Genomic DNA, 24,421 nt, shown 5'->3' with positions numbered 1-24,421 from the left:
GAGGACTATGGAGATGTTGTTGAAGAAGGTATTCAACAGCCATTCTGTAAACTTCAGCTTAGCCCAGGAAAGGAGGAGAGGGTGAGAAAAAAGCTCAAGACTGATCCACCTTGATTTCCTTGGGTATAAGAGGGAGAAGAGGGACATCTCAGGTTTTCAAGATTCTGTTAGTGTATCCTGCTATAATTGTGATGTTCCCTTCCTTGAGCCTGTTTCTTGACCTGGCCAATCATGAATGGCTAATGCTCCTTTTCTCTACAAAATGTGAAGTGAGGCCTGTAGAAATGTCCCAGATAGTCTGAAGCAGTGTTTCTCAACCTTGGCAACTTTGAGATATGTGGACTTCAGCTCCCAGAATTCCTCAGCCAGGATGGTGATGGATAACTCAGTCCCAAGCTGCCTTTATATCTGTGATGGACTTCTGTAACACAGCAGGTTCTCAGGAAGGAGGGAGCACATTCCAAGGAGGGGGGCGAGACAAGAGACAACACAGTCCTGGGCTGGATCATGAGAAGAGGAAGAGATTTAGGATAGCCACTCCCTAGAATCCCCCAGGGTATATCCATTAGGTTGGAGTAAGGCAGGTATAGTCTGGCAAGGTTTTGTCTATATGGTATAAGCCAATAAAGAACTGAACTTTGGCTAGACTGATTCTCTGAAGTTCTTGGGCTGGGCCTGACCATATCATTTCTTTACACCTGTGTTTTCCAGCGTTGGCAGCTTTAAGATATGTGGACTTCAACTCCCACAATTCAACAGCCAGTGTGCCAGTCTAAAAATATGTGTCTTCTGTAGGAGAACATCATGCTGGATTTAAAATGCAGATATAACCACATTATGAATCTTATCTCTCCAGCAAGTTCTTTCTCTTACCTGCCTCCTCCTCTCCCAGTGAGCAAACTTAATCAGAATGAAGTCTAACTGAGCTATGGCTAATACATAAGGCTCGAGAGCTGATTAAATACCCCAGTTGTTTCTTAGTACAAATGGGAATCAAAATATACGTTCTTGAGAATGAAGGTTGCTGTTTGCTTACTGTTGATTGTGTCCAGTTGTCTCTGAGAAACCAATTACAGTGCACCAAGCTGAAAGTTTCAGCCCTTGGAGGAGAAACAGCTTGACGAATTCTTCCTGTGTCAAAGTCACGTGGCAGGCATTCCAAGGCCAAAACGTAATTGGGAGGATGTGTCGGGACTGTTTGCAAAACAGCAGAGAATATAGTGACTCTGCATGGGAAACGAGGTGTCTTGGAATCATTGTAAGAGCCCAGCAATGTAAAACTATTTCTGATGTGGCAAATTCTTTTCAGTTGCATGAGGCTCCAGAATGCTACATCACTCATTTTCTTAGGCTATGCTCAGGTTAAGTTGCATGGATTTCTGATGCGGTTTTCTTATTGCCCCAGAATACACACGCACGCACACACACACACACACACATTACAGATGGACAGATTTGCAGAAGGAATGTACTAGATAGACAGTTTCTTCTGTGTCTTACTGACCACCAAACCCTGTAATCTGAGAATGTATGGATCAGTTTCATGGCCAGTATAGATTAAAACCATGGGAGAATTATAGAGTTGAAAGCACCTTGGAAATCACTTAGCCCCTATTTAATGCAGAGTATCTAAGCAGCCTCTGTAGAAACATGTCCAACTAAAGAGAGAGCGGGCCATCTCCGATTTGGACATTAGTAACAATTTCTCCTACTGTAACATATCTTTGCCATTTTTATCTATCAAGTCCAGTCTTAACTTCTCCACAATACTTGTGCTTCAGTTTTTCAATGTCCTTTTTAAAATGTGGCACCTAGAATTAGGCACCATTCTGCAGTTTCATTCTGAATTATACAGAATGGAGTAGCTGAATTGTAATGCCTCTTAATAGACCTTCAGGTTGGCTGGTTTAGTTATTCATCCTGTTTTTACTAATTATGTAGTAGAGCACATGCAAAAGGTCCAAGGTTTAATTCCTGGTATCTTCAACTAGGATAGCAATTTTTTGCTCTGGAACTTCAGGGGATATGTATTGGCCAGTACAGACAACATTAAGCTAGCTAGACCAATTTTATGATCCAAAAAGACCTTCTGTTATCACAGAATCCAACTAGGATCCATTTTGCACATTACACAGAGGCTGGCAAACCCTGATTGGCTGCTAAATAATATTCAGCAGCCAATCACAGTTCCCTGTGTAGTGCAGCTCTAAACACCTAGTTTTGATTGGCTACATACAGGTAATCTTTGTTTAGTGACTGCCTCGTTTAGTGACTGTTCGCAGTTACAGCGGTGAGGAAAATGTGACTTTGCGACCAATCTTTGCGTTTATAACCTTTGCAGGTCTGTAAAGCAAAGGAAATCTGACGATCGTAAGCACAGTTGTAATTTCACTTAGCCACTGCTTTGCTTAATGACCAAGTTGCCAGTCCCAATTGTGGTCACTAAACAAGGACTAAAGGTAAAGTCCAGTCGTGTCCGACTCTAGGGGGCGGTGCTCATCTCCGTTTCAAAGCCTTGGAGCCGGCGTTGTCCATAGGACACTTCCGGGTCATGTGGCCAGCATGACTCACGGAACGCCGTTACCTTCCCGCCGAAGCGGTACCAATTAATCTACTCACATTTGCATGTTTTCAAACTGCTTGGTGTGCAGAAGCTGGGACGAGCAACGGGAGCTCACCCCGCCGCGCGGTTTCGAACCGCCGACCTTCCGATCGACAGCTCAGCGGTTTAACCCGCAGCGCCACCGCGTCCCTGTAAACAAGGACTACCTGTACATATTTTAGGCACATGCTTAAAATATCCTAAATGTATATGTAAAGGAGGGGGAATCACATTGTGACTTGAGCAGCTGCCCTGTTTAAAAGTAGAACATAGCTTACCAGAGTCAGGCTCATTATACCTGAAATGTTCTCCTTCTCAGCAAAATCTTATCTAGGTATTTTGTCATACTTTTTTGTTCACACGCTAAACATGATCTGCAGCTCTCCTGTTATCAAACAGAACTGCTGCTCAAGGAAGAGAGCTATTAATAGCTTCTTCCAGCATTAAGTTAGCTGAATCTCACGTGCTCCATAAGTTAGAAAACTTATCCTCCTGGGTGGTTTCTGCTGTCCTCTGCTCCCATCCATGCTTAGGCTAAAAGTGTATAAAAGATGACTGTTCTCAATAACAGTAACAACTTTTATAAGTGCCCCCTCTCAAAAGGCTTCCATGTAGAGGAGGCTGAAACACCTGTCCATCACTGGCTATTTTTCACAAAATGTATGGATCCTAATTACAGTTACATTTGGGGGTCTGATCAAGCTATGAGACTTTATAATCACATATATTCTAGACGAGGATCCCATTTAAAACTTGATTTTTGCACAGTAACTCTACATCAGGAATTGAAGAACACTCATAATCAGAGTAATCGATACAGATTTTCAACCAGTCGTAGGCTGTCTTACTCCGAGGGAAGTACTAGCACTTTCGTTGGAATTGCTTTAGAGTTGAGTCATTCTTGCCCTTATCTACAAGGATACAACCTAAACGTCTCTCTCACAAGGCAAGGATTCTAATCTGTCTTCAATATTTCATGGAATTGTTTATATATCCCACTGACCATGAACAATATTTCTAAAACATTTTTGTGAGGTGGTGTCCCTTGCCTAGGAAATGAGGTTTGACCCCATTCAGTTCTAGATAGAAAAGTCATGGCAAGTTTGGGGAAGGGTTCGGTATGAAATTCTGAAATCTAACCCTGAACCAAATGAGAATATACTGGTTGAGATGAACCAATCATACCACTTGCTATCAAGCAGTGGTAGGATGAGACAACACACAGCCAATCAGCATTGCCAATGAAATGATGTCACAAAGGCTTTTCAATTCATAATCTCTCCTTCTCCACCCTCTTTCTTTCCTTGCCAGGTCTACAGAATTATTGGAAAATCATCAAATTTCAGTCATCCTGTGCCCCCCAAAAGGTATTTTAGGTTAGCTAAAATAATTTAGGTCTTACTCATTCCTCTCGCTTCTCCAGGGAAACCCAGACTGAAAACTGCATGTTGGGGTGGAATGCATTTACTAAGGGAGAGATTCTGTTCAGCAGGAAAAGGTCATTTGAGATATTTGACAGGAATCAGAAAACAGCAAGTCCTGCGTTAGAATTGCATGGGGTGAAAAGTTTGAAGGTGTGGTTCTTGTCTTCGAAAGAGCTCTTTGTCCATCGGTTCCTACAGTGGCGTTTGGAAACTGGTGACCTTAATAAACACAGCTACGTATGAGTTTATCGTACCGTGAAATTAAAATTTTAATCTGAATTGATGAAGAAAAATGCCAGAGCACCATTTTCTATTGTTTTTGTCTGGCTCCTCACCCTCAAGAGTTTAATCACTGTTTCAGTTGCAGAAAAACAGGGGACCATTACCTTATCAGTTTTTGTAATATGCAATAGCTCTCAAAGAAACAAATAGGGTATATGTGCATGTGTGTGTGCTTGCTGGGTGTCAATTTTTACAAATATAAGTCGAACAGGATGATAAAAACACCTGCCCAGGTTGCCAAGATACAGTCAGGAAGGGAGGGCATATGAAAGTCATGCTATTGGCAGTTATTAGATCAATATTTAATTACTTGTCTTTTTCTATTTGGGAAGCTCAGATGTTGCTTCCTAGACAAGTAGATGCATCTTGTCTCATCTCCATCCCTCTCTCTACCGTAGCAGGGAGAGAACAATGTTCTGTTTGATCCTAGCACATTCCCCCCAGTGCATGCATTTGGGGATCTGGGCTAGGAAAGAGAGCTTGCTAATAGGGTTCACACATCACGCTAAGTCGTGATGGGATTTACTTGCTTTGAGCTTAGCGTATGTAATGGTGTGCAGGGATGACCCTGGGAGACTAGGCCCAGAGATGTTGCCTAGGGAACAGTCAGATAACAGGCAGAATCTTCGGCAGCTGGACAGTGGGTGGGGCAAGAGGCTCAGAGGGGACCCTCCCTAATTTCTTGAGGTGTAAAGGTGACGGGAGAGAATTGTACTTTCAGACTTGCAAGATTCTGTTAATGTAGCCTTACAATAAAGTAGAATTCACTCATCTGGTTGTGTTTCCTGTGGTAAGCTGACAGCATACTATGTGAGACCAGACATTGTGGCTGATTCAAGAAACCAGAGTGAAAGCAAATCACAGTTTTGCACAATAGGTGGCCTGAGCCATAATGTAGCACATAGAGGGTGAGATCCAGAATTGGACTCTTTTGGGCTTAATGACATTGCCTGAAAATGGCCAGATAGAATTTTTTTTTTCCCAGTTCAGACCGAGTTTGACTTCACTAATACCAGCTGGTTGCAGTCTGTTTCCCAACCTAACTGGATGGTCAGGATGTCCTCCCCGGATATCCTCAAACAAAAATACCAAGCCATCTATTCTGGGGAGGGTACACTGACTATGGACTTCCCATGTGGCATCATAAATTGGATTAAATTATTTCCATGGCCCACTTCAGTTCTCCTACTTCTAAGGTAAGGGTGGGGTGGGTCCCCATGACGTGCAATGTCTTCAAATCCCATAACGTTTTAGCAGCAAACCAGTGAGAAACAGAGGGTCAAGTTCCCCCCATTAAAAAGAAAAAAAATGGGCTTCTTTTAAGGTTAAGAGGGGTTTTTTTTTAATCCCTTTCCAAAAGAACCCTTGGAAATCTCTATGCACAATTGGGTTATATCACCATGTCAGTAGCCCTCAGTGTTTTCCTCCCTTCCCCACCCCCAATTTAAAATATAAATGTCCCTGTTGTGAAAAGGTAGCCTCAATCCTTTTTAACCCTGCGAAGTGAACATCCCTGCCCTGGCGTGTTATATGTAGCCTTCCCACATTGGAGTGGTACAGTCCTGCACTAAAAGCATCCCACAGGAGTTTCCAATCATGCCATTGAACCAGCTGCAAACTTGTTGACCATTTAGTGCCTCCCTTTTTATAAAGAGTGAATGGAGACCAGGACCTGATGGGCAGCCTTTTTTCTAAAAATACAAATGGCTTTCAAAAATGGGCCTCGATCTATTTATAACACAGACACTGATGTCTAAAAATAACGAAGGGTCTTAGTTCCTCTCTAAATATCTATACAGCTCTGCTGCATTTTACAGCCTCCCCCTTTGTTCTGTACTTTCCAGGCACCATCATTCATTTCTCTTAGTGAATATGACTCAAGGTTGCAATTAAATGGGATTGGGGAACTTTAGGTAGGATAAAGGGGTAATTGGATGGGAGGAAATGAAGCTTTGCTCTCTGGAATAATAGTTCCCAAGAAATAGGTCTTTCTCTCAGATGCAGAGTTTCCCCATGCCTGAGATAAGGAATGTGAGGATCCTCAAAAATCTCCCTTGGATCTGTTGCCCATTTGGGTAGGGCCATTGCTCAGTCCAGCCGTTTTTAATACTTTTTTTTTTAATTCACAGACAACTTGCTTTTTTAAAAAAAATGTACAGGGTGGGGTGAAAGAATTCTTCCCGTGTAACCTTGAAAATTCCTGGAATACTTACAATGCAGTGACGTGGTAGGTCCAAGAAGTGCTGGATAGGAAGAAACCCCTGCACATCCCTCTTGATGCCCAGGTACATGCAGGAGTCTGCTTCAGGTAGAACTTACCTGTCCAGTCCCTGAGTCCTTTGTAGAGATGCAGAGGCTTTCATTGGGCAGAAGAAAATTCTGCTCAGTAATGGCTCTTCCACTATGGAATAGCCTCTCCCTGGAGGTCCATATGGTACCCTCTGTTTCAAAATTTAGAAAGCTGTGAAAACAAAACTATTCAAAAGAGCTTTTGATGGTTATGTTCATGTTCAGTTGGGGATGCCTAATAATTTTTGATGATATGCTGTGTTTGTTGTTGTTTATTTTCTATGTAAATCACTTAAGTCTTTACAGAGTGTGGTGGAAGTATGAAAGTACTGATTACGTGCCTTCAAGTCAGGTTGACTCTTAGTGACCACAGATTTTCTCCATGATGATCTGTCCCTAACCTGGTCCTTCAGGTTTTCCAATGGTGCCCCCATTGCCACTGTAACTGAGTCCATCCACCTGGCTGCTGGCAATCCTCTTCTTCTCTTTCCTTCCACCATGAAAGTATAGCAGATAAATAAATGAATACATACTTGTCACATCAAAAGACTGCCCTTGGATATATGTAGCATTTTTGTCAATTCAGTTCCCACTACTTACTGTTACAACCTGCTAGCATTGGGGCTAAATGTCCATGGCTGCTTATTCAGTAAGCTGGTATCTAATGACCATTCCTCCATCCTCAGTCTGGTGGCTGTGCCTAGTAACATAAAACTTGGTGACTAGTTTAAAATCTCACTGATTTCAATGGACCTCCAAGCATAAATAAGCCTGGATCTAATGCATAAATATGTTTCAGATGTCAACATGCACATTTGCTGCTTGCTTTTGTGTCCCCAACTCTACACACCTTTTTAGTTTAATGTTGTTTATTCATCCAGTCGCTTCCGACTCTTCGTGACTTCATGGACCAGCCCACGCCAGAGCCTCCTGTCGGTCATCAACACCCCCAGCTCCCCCAGGGACGAGTCCGTCACCTCTAGAATGTCATCCATCCACCTGGCCCTTGGTCGGCCCCTCTTCCTTTTGCCCTCCACTCTCCCTAGCATCAGCATCTTCTCCAGGGTGTCCTGTCTTCTCGTTATGTGGCCAAAGTATTTCAGTTCTGCCTTTAATATCATTCCCTCAAGTGAGCAGTCTGGCTTTATTTCCTGGAGGATGGACTGGTTTGATCTTCTTGCAGTCCAAGGCACTCTCAGAATTTTCCTCCAACACCACAGTTCAAAAGCATCGATCTTCCTTCTCTCAGCCTTCCTTATGGTCCAGCTCTCGCAGCCATATCTTACTACGGGGAAGCATATGGTGTGGCACCATTATTCAGGGACATCATCATGGCTTCTTTGTTGTTGTTTATTTCTTTAGTCGCTTCCGACTCTTCATGACTTCATGGACCAGCCCACGCCAGAGCTTCCTGTCGGTCGTCGACACCCCCAGCTCCCCCAGGGACAAGTCCGTCACCTCTAGAATATCATCCATCCATCTTGCCTTTGGTCGGCCCCTCTTCCTTTTGCCTTCCACTCTCCCTAGCATCAGCATCTTCTCCAGGGTGTCCTGTCTTCTCATTATGTGGCCAAAGTATTTCAGTTTTGCCTTTAATATCATTTCCTCAAGTGAGCAGTCTGGCTTTATTTCCTGGAGGATGGACTGGTTTGATCTTCTTGCAGTCCAAGGCACTCTCAGAATTTTCCTCCAACACCACAGTTCAAAAGCATCGATCTTCCTTCTCTCAGCCTTCCTTATGGTCCAGCTCTCGCAGCCATATCTTACTACGGGGAAGCATATGGTGTGGCACCATTATTCAGGGACATCATCATGGCTTCTTTGTTGTTGTTTATTTCTTTAGTCACTTCCGACTCTTCGTGACTTCATGGACCAGCCCACGCCAGAGCTGCCTGTTGGTCGTCAACACCCCCAGCTCCCCCAGGGACGAGTCCGTCACCTCTAGAATATCATCCATCCACCTTGCCCTTGGTCGGCCCCTCTTCCTCTTGCCCTCCACTCTCCCTAGCATCATTTTAGTTTAATACAATTTTAAAAAGAGTGTATTTATATTTATTGGAGACCCATCACAATATTCCAATAGCGCCATGCATTCAATTTAAGGATTATTGTATTTGTACTGTGAGTGATGGACAGCTTGGAATGAATCCCATCAGTTCATGAAATGTTGGTCTAGTCCTACTCCTTAAAGAAACAGGCATATTGATAGGCTAATTTTTTTCTCATGCTCTGATGCATTGAGCATGAGCCTTCATCAAAATGCCCTGAAGTAATTCTGCACTGCTCATCCCAGGAGCCGCTGGTTGAAATATTGACATTGCTGTGTGAAGCCAATTAACACAGTCTTGAAACACTTCCTAATGCTTTGAGAGTAGCTTCTAATGAGGGATAATAGTAACAAGTATGGAAGATCTCTCGTTAACTTGGATAAATGGTACAAAGATGGAAAAGGTCAGTAAGTATTAGCCAATTCGTTGATAGCCATTTCATTCCCGTCAATTCTCTGTTGAATGTCTTTCCATCTGAATTTGTCTTGAGGCCAATGTTCCTCAATATCTTCATAAGCTACTGGTTGACTCATAGCAGTTTCCTTCCCTGCCTTTAGAGAATGAGAACAGGAGAGCTAGCAACCATGTTTTCCAAGTGGGAATAGTTAATTCATGGAGAACAGCAATTATGGGATTGGGGAGGAGGAATGATTCTATTTGTTTGTTTCAGATACACAGAGTCTCTCAGAAGGCTTGATACACCTTATCTCATCAGTTTTGAACCATTTTGACTGTTCAGGTGCCTAGAGCTTGCCTATTCCTGGTTTACCTTGATTTTAGTAACTCTCTGGAGACATCAGGGTTATACCTTGCACTCTTCGCATGCAGAGTACTGAGAAAGGGTGGGGAAAGTTGTAAGTGGGTCAACAGAAGCTAACATATACAGTTCTATGGAGGCCACCATATCATTCTCTTTTAGTGATTTGTCTATGGATGGTTCCTGCGACTGTCTCATATTTCTTTATTGGTGCTCATGCTAATTTAATCAAGACCAGAGCCTGGGGGTTTATCTTTGGGCACCAAGGGTTTATATGTCGTGGGTTTTGTGTTTTTAATCCTTATACACTGCCCAGTCACCTGTCAGAGATGGGTGCCCCCATAAATCATGTCAGTCAATCAATCAGTCAACCTGGCTGGAGCTTCGGAAGACTTCCCAGATGTCCAAAAGGAAGAAATTACGGGTCCTGAAAGGGAAAGCTTTCCCTTTTAAAATATGATCTGCTGCAGATTCATGGTTAGCCAAGAGATCAACCACCCAAATCAAGCTCATCCCTCAATGTAGTCCTTTGGAATTAAGAGGCCTATCAGTATTTTTATAATGTAGCGGTATTTACCAGGTAATATAGCTTCATTTGACTATTAGTTTCTTTCCCTTCAAATAAAGGCAAGCTGGTTCAAACTTTATATTTTAATGAACATAAATTCTTTTTCCAGCCCTTTTTATCTGTGCAGTTCAACAAGCCACCTTGTTCTACTCATGTCTCCCCCCTGCAACACTCTGGTATGCCCCCCAATGCTCATTTTCCTCACCACCTCTTTCTTAAGAAGACTTTCCCAGGTCTTTTTGGCTGCAGTTGAACAGTGTTGGCTCACAGCCATCTTGCAACAAAGAACTGGCATTCCAGCTGTCTGCTTCTAATCTTCAGTGTCAGCCCTTGTTAATGTTTCAGCGTGAAATCAGAGGGGGCAAAGCTCATGGAATATTAAAAAAAAAATCCACCATGATCAGAATTCCAGCAAAGTGTTGATAGACCTGCAAGAAGAGGACTGCGAAGCATCTTCTCCTTCAGTTAAAGCCACCCAATTGCATTAAATAAGTGAGGGAAAGAAATGGACTCTGACCTCTGAAGACCAGTAGGAAGTGCAGCAGCAAAGGAAATTAGCATTTCAATTTTCAGTTGGAGATCAAAGTGGATTTCTTGTCCTGCATGAATGGCGGGTGCTTCCCAACCTGCTTTACAAACCTAACTTTTTATTGAATCTTCTTGCATATGGAATGTCTTTCTGAAATGATACTGTGACTTTGTCGAGTGAAAATTCAACCTCCTGAGTGCTCCTCTTTGCTTTTCCTTTCCTTTCCTGCTCTCCTGACATACAAATCGTGATATAAAGGCTGTATTCTAAATCACATTTTCCTGAGAGTAAGGCTAGTTCCATACACCAGGGCTGCACCAATCCAGAACAGCACTTTTGATGCCAGGAGGCTCTCAGCAGACTTTTCAACCTGAGCCAATTAATCTTGTATCCACTGCTGCTCCAGAGGAAGAGGAAACACTGTGAATAATGTCTGCAATGGTCCCTCTGAAGTTTCAGGACAGTCCATTTTTTCATTGGGAGGACCCCCTACTGCCTCCCACTTCTGGGGTTTCTCCTTCCTCCCTGAAATCAAGGCACCACAGGACATGGTCTCCAGCCCCCTGTTTTTCTGAAGCAACTAGAAGGTGGGCTTTGTTGTCCTCCTTGCAGAACTATTATCTCCACTGCCATTGCAAAAGCAAATGCAGTGAGGATGTGGTGAGGACAGGGAGCAAGTCACAAACCAGAATACGGATTTCTCTGCTTCCCTCCTGGTCATCTGGATGGTCCTCTCTCTCTTCTTTTTGCTGGAAATCCCCCTTCTGCAAATGTAATTCCATACTTTTTTTCTGGGGTGGGCAGAACTCTGCTCTCACTGTGCACTGGTGGCCTTTTGAAATTATCCACCAAATTTGTGAATGATTTCCTAGAAATTCTCCCAAGGCGGTCTCTCCAACAATTTTCCTATTGAGGTGACAGTAGCACTGCTTCCATCCCTCCCCTTGAATCCCCCTCTGTGGGAGAAATTCTCTCCTGAATTCTTTCCTTGGGACTGGTTGGAAATATAGAAAACCATGTAGGTTATAGACCATTGGAGAGGTCACACCTCTGGTCATGAGCCCCCATACACCATCCATAAGAATATCTCCAAAATTCTGTTCTCCTTTGAAAGAATTCCAGAAGCAAATTCTCTGTCATCAGATGACAGAAGAACTGACTGGGACAAATGCCACCTTTTTACCTGCTCAAAACCCTTTCCACAAGGAAAAGATAGTCATTTGATTAGGGATAATGAATAGTCTCTGGGCTACCTCTGTAGATGACTCTCTTCTTGTTTCTTTCCCCAGTGAAATGGGGACATGCTTCAAATGAACTGGACTTTTGATCTGAAGTCAGGTTGTGCCAAATCATCAGCCAGCAAAGGGGGGAAAAAGGTCAATGTGGAAATGTTGGAAGGGGAGGGAGAACTCTCCATCTGACATTATCTTCAGATAGTTACAGACACAAGAGCCCTACAGCCATGTTCTCTTTATAGGCCTATTGTGGAAAACAGGGTAGAGTCACCTCAGCGATGGAGATCAAAAGAATCAGCTGGTTTCAGAAAGTACAAGACACAAATTTGAGCCTCTTCCTGGTCCTTAATTAATTAATCAGTTGTGTTCATATATTGGATTGAACAAATATGACATCTGGTGATTTACAACCTGAGAAGAGCATGAGAACATACAAGCCAATAAAGGCATAAACAATGATTAAGTGATAATTGTCATAGTAACCATACATTCCACAAAGGCCTTCCAGAACAATTCTGTTGTCTTTAACAACTTCTGGAAGATCAGCTATGAGATTGCCAATTTAATCCTAAATGGGAGAAGATTCATTAACATGGGGACTGGCAGAGAGAAACATTGCTTCCCTTCCCCTCCCTCCCCTCTATGGGGCACCATTAAAAGAAACTACAGGAACTTTGCAGAGGACAAGTTGGGTGGGCCACCTCTATGCAGATAAGGTAGTCCTGTATAGGCTGACCATATTTCCTTGAGACAAAAACAGGACATTGGGATGGCAAAACGGGATGGGGTTAAACTTATGTAATATTATGTAATATTCCGTATTCACGAAAAGACGAAAAAAAAGTTATCGACAGTAAGCTGGGAAGGTGCAGGAGGGGGAGGTGTGGCAATGGTTGGGTCCGGAGAGGCTGGTGCAGGGGTGACGTTGGGCGGAGAGGTTGCCGGAGGGCTGAGGGCAGCGGCGAGCTGGGACAGGAGGACAGGAACCGAGGAGTCCCCAACAACCTGTTCCTCTCTGGCCCACCCTTTTATTTTATTTTCTTCCTGCCATTTTGGCCTAAGAGCCAATCAGCTTCTTTTCTGCTGGGCGTGCTTTTCTGACCGTCTTCCACTGCACTGATTGGCAGCCGCGACTCTTCCTCTTGTTCTCCGCCAATCAGCTGCTCCTTGTGGTTTCACTCTTGGTTTCCCGCCGGATTGAGAACTACTGCCAAGTCAGCCTCCTTTTCAATTTCAATTTCAATTTTTTCCTGCTTTTCCCAGTAATGGCTCCAATGTTTTTAGAAAATGGGACAAAATGGACATTTATATTAAAATGAGGGGACGGTTGGGAAATGTTAAAAAAACTGGGACTGTCCCGTTCAAAACGGGATGTATGGTCAGCCTAGTCCTGTAAGTACTTTGGCTGCCAAGCGATATACAGTGTAGTACATCCAGATCAGCATCTTTGATTGCCCCTGGAAACTTCCTGGTAACCACTGTAGAAACAGTAAGACAGGTTAGCAGTTAGCAGTAAGACAGAGACTTTGAACTCTCTCTGTGTGCTTGTGTCACAGCTAGCCAAGAAGAAGAGGGGAGCAAGAGAAATAGAATAGTCAGAACGTAGCAGAGCTTCAGTTTTGTCATGCTGTCATCCAAGTTGGCTTCTACTCTATTGAAAACGGACTAAAATACATGGTCATATGTCCTATATGTGGTCATACGCCCTTCCTGGATTTCACACTTAAGATAGAGGGAACTCCATTGGCCAGCCATTGTGGAATGTGGAAAGTTAATCTGTCAGGAAGAAGGCTGTGTTAATGTCTCCTCTCTTGCTAGATTGTCATGTGCAAAGAGATTTTGTTTGGTAGCCATTGGAAGCCCCTTCATATGCAAAATTTCTCCATCTGCAGTCTGAAGAAGTAGGTTCCAAGAATCCCATGATAACTCGGATTTAAGTAGACTTCCTTCCTTTCTTTCTTTCAAGCAACGATAGATTGCAAGCCAAAGCCCTCCCAAGTTTTGCATCTTTGCAACTTGACAATGCCAGCCTGGGAAAACCCTTGGACAATTTGACATTTTCCAAATGACAAAGCAAGAACACCCAGTGCCCCTGCTTGCCTACCAAGTGGAGATAATATACATTTCCAATTAGTTGTACACATTCTGGTCAGGTTCTCTCTTACTGCCTAACTATCTTTGTTTTGCTAAAAAGCTAGTCAGTCATTAATGAAATCTTTCAGTTCTGCTAATCCTGGGCACAATGCTGCTTTTCTCTACCAAGCTATTTTCCAACATAAAACTACAGTTACGCACAGCTCAGCTCTGCCTTTAAGATTCCTTGTCATTTCCTTTTCATTACATACCTGATGTAGCACAGTGGCAGTTGAACACCACCAGAGCCAAGCACAGAATTGCCTTCACTTCCAGTCCTTTGCTTCCGGCCATTTCACCAACAATCTCTCCCCACTAAAAAAAAACATATTAACATATTCAAAATGTAGTATTTTTTGTCCATACCATCATTCTCCTCCTTGTCTTCCATATTCTTTTTTTTTTCAAGAGCAATTCTTGTCTCTGACATATAATCAGCAAAAAGGATTTATCTCTGTTTTATTTATCAGCTTGTGTACTGCCTTAATCACCAAAATAACTCTAGAGCAGTGTTTTTCAAACTTGGCAACTTTAAGATATGTGGACTTCAGCTCCCAGCATGCTGGCTGGGGAATCCTGGGAGTTGAAGTCCAACCCATCTTAGAGTTGCCAAGTTTGGAAAAAACACTGCTCTAGACTATCTAAGCTAATCATTATCATCCTTACATTTAACTACATTGTTTGCAGATTTGATTCTAGTGATTGAACAGTTATGCAAGGATGAAATCAAGACAATTCCTTCTTTAAAAATCTACATTTCATAGAGTGAATACATCAGCCCACCCCAGCCTGAGTACCTTCCAGATGTGTGAGCTAAAACTCCCAGCTAAACCAAAATGTCCTATTCTGATGGTCAGCAAACATTTGTTGTCTGAGGAATGGCCTTTCCCAGCCCTAATCCATACAACCCTTTTCACTGGAGATGCTGGGGACTGAATATAAAGACTTTGGATATGCCAGTCATGGGCTTAAACACTGCATTATGGCTTCTTCCTTAAGATCTTCTTTTTTCAATGGTCCTATGTGAGCTGAGGTACCAGTCCATAGCCTCCTACTGGTGCACCATGAAGTACGCACCTCTTATTTGTCCTGGGGATGGGGGGCAGGCAGGGGGAGAGAGTATAAGACTTCTTTTTCCATTTGCATTTTGATTAATTCTTTTCAGTTATGAAATGTAACTTTACATTTTTAAAAAAATTATACGCAGCCTCTTAATCTGCTAATCCTTTCTCCCGACAAACAGGTTCTTTTTAAATCAACAGCTATTCTATCAACCCAATGGAGCAGAGATCCGGATTCAGCGCAACAATGAATTCTTTTCACAAGAGTCTGCTTGGGCTAATATGATACCATAAAGAAGCCGAGGAGCTGCGCGCACACATACACACTTCCTCCCTCCAGCTGGTTGGATTAAACATGTCATAATTGGAAGCTCGTTTTTGTTCTGAAGTATTGGAATAGTTGTTTAGTGAATCACTCTTGTTTTAACTTATCAGAGCAAGAATATATCAAGGCAGAAGAATTAGATATTCCGTACTCCTCCTCTCTAGTAAATTCAGAGTCTTTCATTTTCCTTTCCCTCAAGTACACACTTCAATATCACATTTACAACTGGCCAGGAAGTCAGAAAAGGAACATGTCCAGCTAAATATCTGAGATACTTCCCTTCCTTTTCTGGTATCACTAACTCCCACCCACAGAGTTAATGAGGATTTTTGAGGTTACATTTCAACCAGTCCTTCTTCCCTGGCTATACATTCCCTCATCTTCTTATCATCTTCTTGCCCTTTCATGTATGACATCACATAGGGAAACCTGCATTTATTTCAGTGATGTCCAGACTTCCCAGTCAGAAATTGCTATACGCTCGTGGAGACTTAAGTCAACGTTATGACTCCGATGAAAGTTCTCCATTATTTTGAGACTTCAAAATCTCTGTGAATATTTATACATGCTTGTCATAAAGTGCATTTTGGATGTTATGCCATTTAAATATTCTCCATGCTGACACCAAACTTTCAGGGCTAAATTTTTTCCTTCACAAAGAGAGGTTTGAAATTGACCATCCCATTATTTCCTAAGCATGTTTTCTCCATATCTAACATAAAACTGGATCTCCAGGCTTTTGAACCATTTTGATTGACCTTCTCTGAGCATCCTGCTTTGTCAGCACTCTTTTTAAAGTGCAGTGCTCAAGAATGGCACTATTTTCAAGAGTTCTTTCTCCATCTCATACACAGCAAAGAATGCCTTTTTTAAAAGGATGGTTGATGTGTCATCCATGCATTCTTGGAAGGTGTTCTTCTGCAGAAACATTACATCACATGCAAACCTAATGGATGAATTGATCAGTGAAACTTTTGAAACCTTATTGAGTGACGTCAAGAAAAATCTATCTGCTAAATCTCACCTGGTGAGCTGGTTGGTATTTCTTTAATCAGCTTGCAACAATGTTCTGCAGTTAAGTCCCAGAGTTCCAAGGGAACATCGGGCATATTTGTTGAACAGAAACCTCCTCTGTATCAGATGGCAAGAAAATGCTTGACCTAGAGGGAAGTTACACTTATTATTATTATTATTATTATTATTATTTGTATGCTGCCTAACTCTCAAGTTCTGGGCAATACTTGCGATATGATATGGAAGGCTTCAAATGAAAACAATTAAGCATTTGGGGGGGGGCATGTCAGGAGGAACGGGGTCTTTTCAGTTGCAGACCTCAATCCCATGAGTGAACTTAATTGAATGAATGTTGAGATCGTAGATTTCAAGTCGGGGTGCATAAGCTGAACTCCCAGGATGGCATGTGGCTCTGAAAAACCCTCCTGGATTTTTTTTTTCTGAATCATATTTAAAGTGACAAAGAAATTATTAAAGATATGGGGAGCAAGCATTGAGTTTTAGTCAAATTTACTTGATTTGGTGGGTGTGTCTATATTGTGAGAGTGGGGAGGAGGAGGGAGGGAGAGAAAGCAAGCAAAGGAGTTTTATTCACTTTTTAATTGTTTACATGCAAATTAAATAAAGATTTTTGGCTGTGCTCATGTCTACCTTTCTACCTATAACCCTCAAATGCTATGCCCACGCTAGGCTTGGAAAAAAATCCATTACAAGTTTTCTTTCTAAGTAAACTTTTGCCAGTGCTTTTGTTTAAGAATTTTTATCATATGCATTCTTCTGGGCATTCCACATACACAGTGCTGATGATCTTGAAAAAGCCCTCCTCAACAAAAGGGTAATGAATGAACCGTGATAACACCACTGAAGTATTGGTTCTTGTTAGTCTGCAGAAAAAAAAACAAAATGACAACATCCAGAGATGGTTCTCTGTCTGGCATCTCTTTGAGTGATCTCAGAAACCAATCTCTCCTTACCAGAAAGTGCCATTACTGTGGAAGGGGACTAGGCCTAAGGGAATATTTGCTGGGACACACGTACAAACAGCAGCTAAATGACCTAAGAAATACCGAAAAATGCTGAGATGGAAGAACACAGTCTTTGTTCTCTGCTGAGCAAGTGGGTGCTGCAGGACTCCATGTGAGAACGCAACAATGTCCGGGTGGGCACAACGGTGCGGAGGACAGACGGTGGAAGGAAATGCATACACATTGCTGACATGGTTGGGAAAAGACAACAACAACAATAATAATATGAAAGGGCAGATGCTGGAATGAAAAGAGATTAACAAGAATGTTTTGCTCCGTTTCTGGAACTGGCCTCATGCTGTTTTCCTCTTTGTCATCAGTTACTGCTGATATCCCATACTTTAATGAGAAATACAGAATGTTTGCACGCAGAAAACAGTGGTGGGATGCTGAGTCATTTCCCAGTGGAATGTGCTGTGTCCCAAAAGAGAAGCCAACTCCAGCTCTCTGGAGGTGGTTCAAACTCTGCATATTTTCTCCCTGTCCCACCTCTGTAGTTTGGTTTCATAAAGTTGGAAGGGCCATTTGGGAGCCTGGAACCAACCCCCTGCTCAGTGCAGGAAACCAAATGAAAATGGCCCCAACCAGTGTCAATCCTGCCTCTGTCTGAGCACACACAACGAGGGGGAGGCCACCATCTTCCTGGGTAATTTGGCAACACAATCAAACTGTTCTTGGGTTTAGCTAGTTTTTCTTAACCCTCAGTGGGAATCATCTGGTCTTCTGGCATCTGAAATCATTATTCCATGGCCTGTACTCTGGAAAGAAAGACAACAGGTCTTAGCCATCTTCTGTATAACAGACTTTCAGATATATGTAGGTATACTGTACGTCTTCCCTTCAGTTTTCTCTTTTCGAGATTAAACCGTTTTCCCCCATAGGATTAAGTTTCTAGTTCCCTGAACATTCAGTCTGTGCTTCTTGGTCCCTGTTCCGGTATCATTGGATGTTCATTCAAAGGTAGCACCTAAAAGTGGGCATGTTATTTGTAGTGGGATCCCATAATGCAGGATAGAGAGAAGATTTGGAAACAGTTCTTCAGCTGATTTCATTTTTCCCCATCATTTCAGATGTGGATGCAGAAAAGAGATGCCACAAAGTGGCTGGGTTTGGATAACACATTTAACTTGGTTAATGACTTAACTCATTTTCAAAATACACTGAATCCTAGGCTAATTAAGTAGTCTATGATTAACATGCCGTGCCAAGGGAGGGAAACTTCAATCAAGATTAAAACAAACCCAACTTAACCTATTATGCAAATTCAGCCACGAGTCTTTAATGCAGTGCTTCTCCACCTCAGCCACATTAAGATGTGTGGACTTCAACTCCCAGAATTCCCCAGCCAACATGGCTGGCTGGGGAATTCTGGGAGTTGAAGTCCATGCATCTTAAAGTGGCTGAGGTTGAGAAACACTGCTTTAATGGAATAGTTAAGCACATTGTTCATACCCAAGCAGTAGCTGATATGGCTACCTCCGGCATGGGGATCAGAACCCTTGTTTGCATAAAGGTGGACAATAAGCTATAGAGAGAAGCCCTCCAGTTGTATTGGGATTACAAGCTCTGTAATCCCCAGTCACCATGGAGATATTGATTATGAAGGTGGAAGGAGAGCCATGACTGAAAGCAACAATTAACAGGATGAGAAGTCATCCTATACCCCACCACAATGTATTCACCTAGACAAGATGAGCTATATCCCAGTGAGTATGCCAATGGGTGTTTGATTTTCCTTTTTCCATTGGAAAGCCCCACTGAATGTTTTTCCTGCATTCCTTTTATTTCATTTAGGTGGAGGGGAAAAAAAATAATTTAACAATATTTTTCAAGGTACTCATATTAATCAGGAAGAGAGTTGGGGAGGTCTTCAGCAACCTTTCTTCTGCAGACTGTCTCCTTGGCTTCTCATGACTCAGCTAAATCCCAAGGAAAGATATGGCAAGGGTATGTATGCTTCTTTTCAGATCAAGAAAGAGAGGAGAGCCATGGATGTTCCAGAGCTATGGAGAATGGGTGGCAGGGGAAAAAAAAAAAAAACAGGTTCAGCAATAAATAATATTCAAAAATCAACCATTCAATCAAATCTTTATTATGGTTATAGAGCAGCATAAATATTCAAAAATAAAGTTTATTTAATAAAAATACCTCCAAAGCATTTCAGAACCACTCGGAGAATAAGAAGAAAAAATGCCTTTTCTCAGAGGAAGAAAACTTCCAGCTAATTGGAGGACAAATCCACCCCAGTATTAGGAGGACTTTTTCCCTGTTCCATCCAGTAGTTGCTAAGAAAAGATTTTAACACTGAATCATCTACATACATTCAGGGTTTTCTAATTTTGGGTGGGGGGGAGAAGGATATTCCTTTCCATTGACCCAAAAGAAAGTTCAGTACACTTGAATCTGAGCTCTATTATGTTGTCCAATAAAATCACATGATTATCTCAGTTTCTCCATTCTCTCTCTTTTTTTTGTACATTGTGCTATGTGAGCCATTCACAACCCAAAGAAATATTAGGGTCTGATTGCTTGTTCTGTGTGTGTGTGTGTGTGTGTGTGTGTGTGTGAGAGAGAGAGAGAGAGAGAGAGAGAGAATGAGAGAGAGGGAGGGAGGGAGGAGGGAGAAGAAAAGAGGGTCCATTACAACCTCAAAATTCAAAACAGCTTTTTCGAAAAGATCAAGGATCTGCCTTGAGCCTACGGAAACTGGTTTCCATTTTCTTGCTGAAAAGTTTCACATTCTTTTGACATGAAATCAGGTGAAGCATGGGTAGCTCGAGTGGTGTTTTATTCCGAGATCTCCCTCAAATTTGTCCTATCGTAGTGGAACAGTTCTGTCCTACTGGTTGCATTCAAGGTGAAGGCATGCAGGTGTAAGGCGTGGCTACAGCTGGTGCATGTCATCAAAATCAACTTGCTTAGAAGGTTGGATGTAGAACACCAGACTTGAAATGGAATGCAGTGGTCAATAGCCATAGGCAGTAAAATGTGGCAATGGAACAAGGTCAGATTTTGGAAGAATAGTGCAAATTCTTGCAACAGTTAATTCTTGCATTATAAAAGAGTTACTTTCTTTTTTAAAAAAAGCATCTTGGAGCATTGATTATAGTAATTTTTAGTGCAACGTAGAACTTGAAAGGGGTGCATCATTCTATGGGAGATTTGAGAAAAGTGATCCTTTGAAACAACGCTGCTTCTAAGCAGCTCCATCCTGGAACCACACCACTGTGCTTACCTTCTGCATAGGAGTATCTGCAGGGTTTGGTCAAACAAATCAAGATGTTTTTTCTTTTCTTTTTTTTAATATGTCACTCCACAACATTTCAAGAAGTACTTTTTTTGTGCTAGGAAAGACCTGGTTGATAAAACCAATGGCTCTTCCTGCTGTGGTCCATGAAACGCCTCCAGAAAATCTGCAAGCACAACCTTCTGCCATTGTCTTCATCGACTGCTGTGTATTCAATGGTTTACTGAACAATTTTGCAGCTATGATGCATATTCATTTGGCTCAGGTGTGTGAATTTTTCTTTTCTTCAGGCCAAAAATCACACTTGCTCTTTGGTGAGCTGGGGCTGCCCTCCAAAATGTAGGGAGAGCCAGGATAAGTATGTGGATAGGCCAGGAAAAAAAGAAAAAAACCCATTAAATATATTTAATTGTATTTACTATGACTAAAGTCAACGTTATCCTCTCTAAGCCCCATGAAAGAATGGGGTGGTCATCAGGATTTGGTGGCAACTTTGTTGGAAGAATTTGGAGACCACATCCTAAGCTTGTGGGTGGTCATGTGCAGCCATAGGATGTGTCCAGCACGTGCTCAGATTTGGATAGAAAAATTAACTGAGTGCCCATTCAATCTGATTCAATGAGCAATGAACTTACAAAAGTTCCTAAACGCTGCCATATTCTCTGATAAATTGGACGTGGAGCACCATCTAATTACACATAACATATGGCAGAGAGGATAAGAGAAAAGGGATGGGAGAGAATGCCATTCAGGCTATGAATAGATTAGTGTTGTCTGTTATAACTCCATTAAAAATTGAGTGCATGGTAATGCTGAGCTATTCTAAGTGCAGATAAATTTTAGAAAAGGTTAAGTGCAATATATCTGATTGCTGACAATGGAGCTCCTAATTCATACAAGGAATGGAGACAGTGTCTTAGAAATGGGAAGATTATAATCCCTTGGACTTTTCTAAAATTATAGATTGGGTAAGTAAATCATCCGTTAAATGGCAATCTAATTTGAAAGGTATACATTGAATCAAATTAACAAGTGCACCTAATTAGGCACAGGAGTTAACATAACGAAGCTTCCCATGATTAGCGTATACACACACAGATTTCCATTGGACTAATCAAGGCAATGTTCTTTATTAGCAGAGCTAAAGTGGCCCATATAGGAGAAGGTTGCCAAAGGTCATGGGAAACCAGGTCCCTACAGCTTGAGGGCATGATGTGGGTTGGAGAGCCAGCAGCAACTAGAAAAATGCAGAGTCAGGCATTTGGAAACCTAACAACCATTCTAGTTTTTGTGTCATGAGGCTAAATAACCATCGCTATAATTACGGACCAGACACATCGAAGTGATTAGGAGGGATAGAGTGACTCCATCTGAGAAATACTACAGCAGCTGTGGGCTTTTCAGCCCGGAACTGAGAGCAGGTGATGGGAGACACCATAGAGGTATATGTAGCTAATGAAAGAAATAGCTGCCAGCCAGTCAAGAGCCCTGGATCTCAACTGCAATTCAGTTGACCCTCTGTGGTTATATGCAGGTCACCAGCCTGAAAGAAAATATGGCCACCTCCATTTGGCATGATTAGCAATTACACTGGGCATTAATCTTTAATTGCAAACCCAATTTCTATGCATTAACCATTTTTATTCCTCTTTAAAGTTAAGAGCTTAAATTCGTCTGGAGAAGTTAGAAACTTTTCAGAATGCTTGTATGTATATATTTGTATGTATTATATAAAAATTCCCTTCTCATCCCTATGGGTGGTGTGTGTCTTCCTCAGCCTCAGGTCCTCTACCAGAGGCCTGGAAGTTTGAGGGTCCTGCGCAGGATCTTAGCTGTTCCTTGCACTGCACTCTTCTGGACAGAGAGCTCTGAGGTTGCTCCTGGGATCTGTTGGAGCCACTCGCCCAGCTTGGGGGTCACAGCCCCGAGGGCTCCCATCACAACTGGGACCTCTTTGGCCTTGCCTTTCCACATCCTCTCTAGTTCCTCTTTCAGGCCCTGGTATTTCTCCAGCTTCTCATGCTCCTTTTAACACTGTTAAAAATAAAGGAATATTTGGATACATCTTCCATACCTCTTGGGTGAAGAGTCACATAGGAGAACAATAGCCATAACAACAATAACAATATCCTCTTTCTTTCCTAGATACTTGCCAAGTTATTATCCACTTTTGTCAAATATTACTCCTGAGATTGTATTGAGAAGGTGCAGAAATGAACATTCAACACCTGTCTTGAGGTTTCCTGGGCTTTTATTGGAGGCAGGTGAAATGAAGTGAAATAATACAATAAAGCAAAAACTAGAAGTATGGACCAGAATCTGCAACCACCTTCGTCCATGGCTACTTTTATAAGCTTGAGAAGTCCTAGGGAAAGAGGGCAAGAGAAAGAAATAGAAAAAATCACTGACATTATTTTGGCACAGCAGGGGAAAGCGAGATGAAAGACTGACAAATGAATTCACTGTGACAACCTTTGTGAAGTGTCTGAACATTTGATCTTAAAAGATTTCATAATTCTTTTGATAGACTGAAGATTAACTGAGCAGGGAGGCCACAGAAGTTAACTTCTCCTCCTCTCTGAGTTCCACAAAAAATGGTAAATAAAATTAAAGCAAGCAGGAATTCAGACAAATGCACCCAACAGGGCTTCGGGGAGTATTCCTGAGCCATCATTCATACTGAAAACAACCTTAATTGATATTTGGATCCCTTTTTGGAACAAAGGCACTGAGAAATGATCTAGTAAGCTTCCCCTCCCAGCCACCCATGCCTCTCTCCAACCAATTTCCAGAAACTTTCTAAGTCTGTCTGTCTCTTAGTTAGTAAAAATGCAATATATTTACCCCCACTGGAGCTGTATAAGCCTAAAAATAAGAATACTATATTACAAACTTAATAGCCCCAGAGGAAGGAGCTTTCAGAAAACGTGCACTCAAAACTCCACTTGAAAGCAGGGAGGGGGTTGCTGACACAAATTAGCTTTCATAACATATTGTTCAATGTCCTTCCCATTTATGGGATGATGTTTCAGATGCTTCACATCTGTAAGACAATAGCTAGGTTCACCCAACATGCTAAACCCTCAACTAGGTTAACAAACCTAACATGAGGTGCTGAAACAAATAAACCACATACAGCTTTTGTGCAATGGCTTGGTTCACCCAGTGTGCTAAAGCACTAACTTATCCAACTCACTTTAGTCTAGCCTAAAGGATTGTTTGAAGGTTTTAAGGCTGAAGAAATAGTCCAATACTGGCATTGTTGGGTTATCTTCATGAAGTATCTTGAGCCAGCTCTGAAAGTGAATTCCATACCCTAGCTGACAGCATATAGATTGAATCCCTCTTATTTGTTCTAAGAGAAGGGTCAGAGCTACCCAAGATATGTGTTGTTCATAGGCATTTTACATGTTCTTTTCTCCCCCTCCTCTTTAATGAAAATTAATTAGTGTTCCTCCACTCACTTATCAGAAGTACTATAAAACATATATCCCAGTATTTGGGATTCTTCCTACTGTGATAGGATAGTTACTGCAAATTAAGGCAAGTATCAAAGAGGAGAACCAACTTCATAATTAAAAGCTATGGCTTAGGGTGATATTGGAATATATGTGTGTGTTTGTGTGCGTGAAAAACTAGTAGCCAATGTTTCTTACATGTTTGTTGTTTATTCGTTCAGTTGCTTCCAACTCTTCATGACTTCATGGACCAGCCCACGCCAGAGCTTCCTGTCAGTCATCAACACCCCCAGCTCCCCAGGGACGAGTCCGTCACCTCCAGAGTATCATCCATCCACCTTGCCCTTGGTCGGCCCCTCTTCCTTTTGCCCTCCACTCTCCCTAGCATCATCTTCTTCTCCAGGGTGTCCTGCCTTCTCATTAT

At 42.1% G+C, this 24,421-nt stretch overlaps 1 long non-coding RNA gene across 1 annotated transcript in view; it reads left to right on the top strand.

Annotated features, from left to right (window-relative positions):
- LOC134502539 (uncharacterized) overlaps positions 1–22,287 on the top strand; it is a 51,160-nt gene extending 28,873 nt beyond the window's left edge. The window contains exon 2 of the long non-coding RNA XR_010068459.1: positions 20,641–22,287. This is a non-coding gene — a long non-coding RNA (uncharacterized LOC134502539). The remainder of the gene's footprint in view (positions 1–20,640) is intronic.
- The last annotated feature ends 2,134 nt before the right edge of the window (positions 22,288–24,421 follow it).

This window comes from Candoia aspera, chromosome 9 (genome assembly GCF_035149785.1).
Source record: "Candoia aspera isolate rCanAsp1 chromosome 9, rCanAsp1.hap2, whole genome shotgun sequence".
Lineage (NCBI taxonomy): Eukaryota > Metazoa > Chordata > Lepidosauria > Squamata > Boidae > Candoia > Candoia aspera.
Note: the sequence above shows the minus strand (reverse complement) of the source record. Positions and strands in the feature narration are given on the sequence as shown.